Consider the following 8,462-nt stretch of genomic DNA (forward strand, 5'->3'; position numbering starts at 1 on the left):
AGGCTAATAGTAACTTCATAAAGAGTTTGGTAATGTAACCTTCCTTTGCTATTTAATAGCATAGTTTGAGAAGGATTTGTGTTAGTATTTCATTGAAGGTCTGGTAATTTTATTTGGTAAATATTTGACCACAACTACTTCACTTGTACTGCTTTCTACAAAGCTGCTCAATTTTTTTTTCATTTTTTTTTCCTTTTAGATCCTCACGATTTACTTTTGGTAGGTTATATACATCCAGAAAACTATGTGCTTTATTTTAGAGTTTTCCACTTTATTGGAATAAATGATTTCTAAGAGCTAATGATTTTTCTGAATTTCATTATTGTATTTAGTAACAACTCTCCTTACCCCTCAAACTATTTACATTGAAGCTTTTCAACTTGATTGTTTTTGTATTTCAGGATTTTATGAATACTATATATCATTTTCATCCCTCCCTGTACCACAGCCCACCTCCTCCCATTTCCTTCCCCAATTTCACATTTTCCTAACCCCCTAAAACTAAACGCCAACCTAACCCTACCCGTTTTGTCCTCAACCTTAACCCGCCCCGCAATGGTTTAACCCTAACCCCTAACTTTCTAGCACTAACTGCACACCCAACCACACTAATCATAATCCCTACCCTTCTAACTCAGCTTGTTTCCAATAGACTCCTGGCATTTACTTTGACCATGTTTTTGAATTGTTAGGTATTTATGCAGATTTCACAAAGACTTTGCCACACTGAGACCATTCATAAGGCTTTTCTCAAGAATGTTATTTTCTGCATTCACAGGGTTTCAGTGAATGGAAGTATGAATACTTTTGTTATAGTGAGAACCATTGAAATGTGCAAAGGCGGGGTTGGGGATTTAGCTCAGTGGTAGAGCGCTTGCCTAGGAAGCGCAAGGCCCTGGGTTCGGTCCCCAGCTCCAAAAAAAAAAGAACCAAAAAAAAAAAATGTGCAAAGGCTTCACCATATTTAGTACATTCATAGTTTCTCTCTAATGTGGTATCTTTTATGCTGTTTGTGTTAATTTGGATATTAATGCTGTGAAAAGATACCATGACCAAGGCAACTCTTAGAAAGGACATTTAATTGGGGGGAGGGGAGGTATACAGATTCAGAGGTTCAGTCTATTATCAAGGTGGAAGGAATGTCAGTGTCCAAGCAGACATGCTGCTGGAGGAGAGAGTTCTACATCTTGATCAGAAGGCAGCCAGAAGACTCTTCTGCCCTGGGTAGAGTTTAAGCATGGGGACTCAAAGCCCACCCTCCCCCACAGTGACATACTTCCTCAAAGTCCACATCTACTCCAAAAAGGCCATACCTCCTAACACTGCCACTTGCAATGGGCCAAGTATATTTAAACCACCATACCTTTGAAGATCACAGTAAAGGCTTTATTACATTGGTTACATTCATAAGGTTACTCTTTAGTATGTATGTGTTCTTTTATGTAGTTGGAGGTGGCTTGATTGTGAAAAGGCTTTACCACATTGACTACATTTTAAGGTTTCTCTCCTGTATCAATTCTTTCATGTTGTCGAAGTTGATCATGAGAGGCAAAGAACTTACTAAATTGCTTACAATCATAAGGTTTCACTCTAGTATGTGTTGCTTTATGTTTTCGGAGACTAGCATTACATACAAAGGCTTTACCACATTCATTACATTTGTAAGGTTTCTCTCCAGTATGAATTCTTTCATGCTTTTTAAGGTCATTCTGACCTACAAAGGCTTACCACATTGCTTACATTCTTAAGGTTTCACTCCAGTATGTACTGCTTTATGTTTTCGGAGACTAGAATCAAAAACAAAGGCTTTACCACATTCATTACATTTGTAAAGTTTCTCTCCAGTATGAATTCTTTCATGCTTTTTAAGGTAATTCTGACCTACAAAGGCTTTACCACATTGCTTACATTTGAAACGTTTCACTCCAGTATGTATTGCTTTATGTGTTCGGAGACTAGTGTTACATGCAAAGGCTTTACCACATTCATTACATTTGTAAGGTTTCTCTCCAGTATGTATTACTTTATGTGTTCGGAGACTACCATTCCATACAAAGGCTTTACCACATTCATTACATTTGTAAGGTTTCTCTCCAGTATGTATTACTTTATGTGTTCGGAGACTACCATTCCGTACAAAGGCTTTACCACATTCATTACATTTGTAAGGTTTCTCGCCAGTATGTGTTCTTTTATGTCTTTTAAGATCACTCTGAACTACAAAGTCTTTACCACATTGATCACATACATAGGGCTTCTCTCCAGTATGTATTCTTTTATGTACTTGGAGAGGACTATGAGATGCAAAGGCTTTACCACATTGATTACATTCATAGAGATTCTCTCCAGTATGTATTCTTTTATGTACTTGGAGATAACTATGAGATGCAAAGGCTTTACCACATTGAGCACACTTGTAAGGTTTCTCTCCAGTATGTGTTATTCCATGAACTTGGAGATGACTGAGTTGTGCAAAGGCTTTACCACATTGGTCGCATACATAGGGCTTCTCTCCAGTATGTATTCTTTTATGTACTTGGAGATAACTATGAGATGTAAAGGCTTTACCACATTGATCACATTCATAGGGCTTCTCTCCAGTATGTATTCTTTTATGTACTTGGAGATAACTATGAGATGCAAAGGCTTTACCACATTGATCACACTTGTAAGGTTTCTCTCCAGTATGTGTTACTCCATGCGTTTTGAGATGGCTGTGTCGTGCAAAGGCTTTACCACACTGATTGCATTTGTAGGTTTTTTTCCTAGTATGCATTATTTTATGCCATCTAAGAGGACCATGTGCAAAGGCTTTACCACATTGATCACACACATAGGGCTTCTCTCCAGTATGTATTGTTTTATGTACTTGGAGATAACGATGAGATTTAAAGACTTTACCACATTGATTGCATTCATAGGATTTCTCTCCAGTATGAATCCTTTTATGACTTTGAAGTTCATTATGGCATGTAAAGGCTTTACCACATTGTTTACATTCATAGAGTTCCTCTCTAGTATGTGTGCTTTTATGTGTTTGGAGATGACTGATTTGTGAAAAGGCTTTACCACATTCATTGCATTTGTAGAGTTTTTCTCCAGCATGCATCATTTTATGCAGTCGAAAATTACGGTGATTTCCAAAGGCTTTATCACATTCATTACATTTGTAGGGTTTCTCTCCAGTATGAATTCTTTCATGCCTTTTAAGATCATTCTGATCTACAAAGGCTTTACCATACCAATCACATTCATAGGGCTTCTCTCCAGTATGTATTCTTTTATGTACTTGGAGAGAACTATGATATGCAAAGGCTTTACCACACTGATCACATTCGTAAGGTTTCTCTCCAGTATGTGTTATTCCATGCGTTTTGAGATGACTGTGTTGTGCAAAGGCTTTACCACACTGATTGCATTTGTAGGATTTTCTTCCAGTATGTATTAGTTTATGCCTTCCAAGATTACAACGACGTTCAAAGGCTTTACCACATTGATTACATTTGTAGGGTTTTTCTCCAGTATGAATCCTTTCAAGAGTTTGAAGCTGAGAATCGTATGTAAAGGCTTTATCACGTGGCTTACATTCATAGAGTTTCTCTCCAGTATGTGTGCTCTTATGTCTTTGGAGATGACTATGTTGTGCAAAGGCTTTACCACACTGAGTATTTTCAGAGGTTTTCTCTCCAGTATGACATCTTTCATGCCTGCAAAGATAGGAACATGGGAAAGCTTTACCACATTCACTAAACTAATGAATCTTTTTACCTGTGGAAATTAATTCTATAATTTGGTCTAATTGTAAAGAAGAATCACATCTTAAGGTTTTATCACTTTGTTTACACTCATGGTTTCCCATTCACTATGGGTTGGTAAAAGTGTTATTACAAGGCTCACATTTGTACCATCCTTTCGCTCTATGAGATTTCTCATATATTTGAAGAGAAATGGAAGAGCTCAGAACTTTACCACATTGAGTACATTCATATGTTGTCATTTATTGTGAAATACACTACATTAGCATATCACATTGGCCAAGTGAACCAGGACAAACAGAAAGGAAATTTCCACAATCCTAGTATTCATATGGATTTTCTGGTATGTGACTTTATGGATATATTCCCAATGAAGTTGGGAAACCAACTAATTATAAACTTGTATCACACTGAGAAAGTCTGCTCAAATGTGGACTACTACATATATCTTAATTGTTCTGGGGGTGGGGGCATTGCTCCTTTCACTATCCTTGTGCTCACATGGCTTGTATCCATTGTGACACAGGATACACCTGTAAAAATAACAAAAGAAAGATTTCCACATTGTATTCACACAGTTTGACTTTTTGTTCATCATAGACATATGGTATAAGAATTAAGGTTTCTCTTCAACAACATTCTTGACTCTCATAAACTGTCCCTCTCACTTAAACTTAACAATGTTAATATATGAGTAATCAGGTTTACTATGATATATTTGCCTATTAGAAAAATAAAATTATCACCTACTCTCTGTGTGTGTGTGTGTGTGTGTGTGTGTGTGTGTGTTATGAGACTAAACAGATTGGCAGGTATACAGAGTAGCTGTAATGTGGCTATGATTCAAATGGTAAGATCTGTTAAGGCATTGTTTCTTTGTCTTCTTTCTTAGAGGAATGCCTTGCAAAAAACAAGTCAGACACCTGACATTGAGGTACATGGATTTGTGAGAATTTAATAATCAATACACTTAAAGAAGGGCTTTTTTTTTCTTTTTACACTGTTGCTTTTCTTTAAAAGTTCCAGGACATACTAACATGCCTTCAGAGACATATTCATACCAACTTGCACATGAAAATTACCTTTCATGTCTTCTGAAACTTTGACAATGTTCTTCAATACTATGGTCTTCCCAATTGTAACCTAAAATACAGTACCAGAAAATGTATGATATATTATTGGAAATTAGGCAACATTTAAGTTACTATCTTCAGTGAACCTGATTTTTTCACCTCATTCTTCTTTATTTCAATTGAAGTTACAGAAAACAGTAACAAAGGAACATTTGTTTCCTTGTTTTAAAAACTGAAAGAAAATTCACTGTCTTACCTATAGCAGTGAGGTTCCTATAGGTCTCCTGCATCACATCTTTGTAGAGACTCTTCTGTGAAGGATCCAGCAAAGCCCATTCTTCTCGAGTGAAGTTCACATGTACATCATCATAGGTTAATGCGTCCTGAAACATCCCATACATTTGTACAACAGTAACCATGATACCGATATCACTGTAAATGTATGCTTCTGGTGCTTCCACCACTTATTTCTTGACCCAGATGTTCTAATGTAATTACCAAATCATCTTAGAAGAAAACTGAGTAATAAAGTTCACCTCTGTCATTTCTTTGGTCTTTGAGTAGGATATAGCCTTGCAAGAGAAATGCTAATTAATGGAGGGGGGGCGCAGTATTGAGCACACAGAGAGATTGTATGAACAATTACTAACTGCAAAAAAATATCAAGTGAGCATATAGGCTCATGTCTTTAATTCAAGCACTCAGGAGGCAGAGGCAGGTATATCTGAGGTCTATCCAGGACAGCCAGAGGTACATATTAAGACCCTGTCTCCCCTATGAAAAATCAATCAAACAAACAAGAAAGATAGAAAGGACTCAGAGGTGTTTACTAGAGTTCCTACAAAGAATTACATTCACTGCACTTCTGTGTTCTTCTTCCAGAATCTTGAGGTGGCCCAGTTTAAACTGTAACAGTAATGAGATCTTACTAAAAGGGAATGAATGTTTAAACAGATACAAACAGATAACTGAAAATATTGGCAATGTAAATGTTGATCCTAAATAAGCAACATAGGACAGGAGCTGGCTCAGCAGTGAAGAGGTCTTGCTGGTCTTAAAATAATTGACCTCAATTGCCAGTAGTTAGAAATGAGCTTCACAAGTATTGATTAGTCCAAGTTCAGGAATTCTGAAGCCATTTTCTGACTCCTATGGGGATTAGGCATACATGATGTGCATATGAATGTCATGAATGATATGTATGAATGTCATTAATACATGCCATCCTGAGAAACAGAATATGCTCTCTGTCAAATTTCAAAATTCGTAACGTGGATGAAGATCAACACAGCAGCATATGCTTGACATGTGCCAAAACCCACAGTCCAACCCATCAGACAATAATATACAAACGAGCAAATAAAGAAAAAGCTGGGCATGTTGGCCCACATTTAATCCTGGCACTCTGGAGCCAGAGTCAGGGGGACCATTTACGTTTGAGGCCGCACGTTCTACATACCTACTTTCAGGACAGCCAGGGCTACATAGAGAAACTTTGTCCTCAAAAAACAAAAACAAAATTAAAATTATAAAAAAACACCAAGCTTGCAAAATATCTTAGGACTGAATAGCAATTGCTTCAACTGCATCTTATGTGATTTAGGGTTACAGTCTATAATGCTGAAGACAAGACAACACTTGAAGGAAGCTGACTAATCAGGTACAACTAATACACAACACACACACAAACACACACACACAGACACAGACACACACACACACACACACAGACACACACACACACACACACACACACACACACACACACACACCCAACAGGAAATGGGTTGAGTCTATAGATAGTCAAATGTCATCCCCAATAACTAATCATCTAGAAAGGTTCCTCCTACAAAAGCTTCTATTTAGAGAACTGAGGTGGTCAGAGCAAGGCTGACTCCTCCATGACAGGTTGTAAACTGAGAGGTTGGGAAACTAGGCCTAAGTTTCTGTCTCCCAGAACTGGAAAAGTCCAAACAAGTCAATTCTAAGAAAACCATCCCTCACAGGCAGTTAATCAGGAGCTTCCATTGACCCTAATAGCTTGAAGCAGCAGCCCATACACTCACTATGGCCCCGAATCACTTCTGACACTCTTGATTGGCACATCTTGTAAAATCAGAAAGCAAGTTTATCTTTCCAACATACAAAGGCACAGAATACCCCTTCCCATTCCAGTAGAGAGGAATGTGTACATAGTGAGGGAAGATTGGACCAAAGCAAGAAACCCAGCAGGACAAACATCAAATCCTGCAGCTCTGTCTCAGACACAAGGAGCTTCAGTTTCAAAAGGCTTAGATGGCCCTATCCCTGGAACTTCTCATACATCTCTCAGTTTAGATCCTTGAACTCCCTATATGCAGCTCTCCATGACAGGTGTCTCATAACTTGGGTATCTCTATTATCTTGTGGTCTCAAATGCAACTCAGGCTTCATCCTCAGATTCATCCCATGCACTCTCACAGTGTCCTCCCTCACTGGGGCTCTAACTCTGCCAAACACAGATGACTGGAACAGTGCTGAACTGAAACCACGGGGGAAGCAGCCATAACCTTATTTTTCCATATTTCTTATTTCCAGAACTTGGGTGCCACATTGGACCAGTTGTACCAGGTTTTATATGAAGTTACTTCCTGGGTCTAGGAATGACTTTGCCAACTCCCCCTTCCATTAACTGAAGGCTTAGCAGGAGGGACTGTTTCCCTTAATTCACCTTCATAGGATTCCAATCCTGAGCAAAGACCTTCTCTTTAATGGTGATAAACTCTTTGAAAATTTATGCCTCTGTCTCAGCATTTGGCTGCCCTGTGTAACTTCCAAGGGCTGCTTTTCTCTACAAACCACAGGCTTTGCATTTATTTCTGCTCAACTTGTTGTTTTTTTCTTGTAGTCCAGATGAGTTATTAGTATAATCATCTAACAGACTCAATATTTGACCTAAGAAATATAACTAATTGCTTTTTAATTTGGCCTTACTCAATTTCTCAGGGCATGGGCAGAATAAGAAAGATTTGGGGTCAAAATACCACATAAATGACCTCTAGCTAAATTTTTCATGGAGTCTATTTTCCACTGAAATCCTATGACCTCAACTTTGACTGCACTACTTGCATGACTCCAGTCTTCCAGATGCTACAACAACAGCTGATTAAGCCCTGAATACAGCTTTCTATGCTGTTTGCCATCTCAAGCCCTGATATTTACCAAGTTCTTCCAAAGGAGAACATTTCTAGTTTCTCTAGTTTCTGTCCAGCAACAAAATAGCCAATTTTTTTTTTGTTCTAACTTGCTACTCTTCTCCTTTGATTCAATTCTCCAACCTAAAGCATCTCAGGAAATAAACAGGTTCACTTGTTTGGTCCAGTCACATGACAGCCATAAGGTTGGGAGCTTAGGATAGAAACTCAAGCTTCAAGAAAAGGCAAAAACCATGAACAAATATTGTTTCCTGCTTGGTCACTGTCTCATACTTAGCCAGCTCTCTTACCCAGCCCAGGTCCACTTGCTTAGGGATCCTGCCACCCTCAGTGTAGAGCCTGCCCACATCAATCATCACAACACAATCTCTCACTGATACAGCATCCAGACATTTTGATGAGGGCATGCCCTCAAGTGAGAGCCCCTCAGATGATTGTAG

The 8,462-nt window shown here is 38.3% G+C and overlaps 1 pseudogene; it reads right to left on the minus strand.

The window, feature by feature from the left end:
• Positions 1 to 959: 959 nt before the first annotated feature.
• Positions 960 to 5,164, minus strand: LOC134484935 (zinc finger protein 729-like; annotated as a pseudogene).
• Positions 5,165 to 8,462: the final 3,298 nt, after the last annotated feature.

Source organism: Rattus norvegicus, chromosome 1, assembly GCF_036323735.1.
Source record: "Rattus norvegicus strain BN/NHsdMcwi chromosome 1, GRCr8, whole genome shotgun sequence".
Taxonomy (NCBI): domain Eukaryota; kingdom Metazoa; phylum Chordata; class Mammalia; order Rodentia; family Muridae; genus Rattus; species Rattus norvegicus.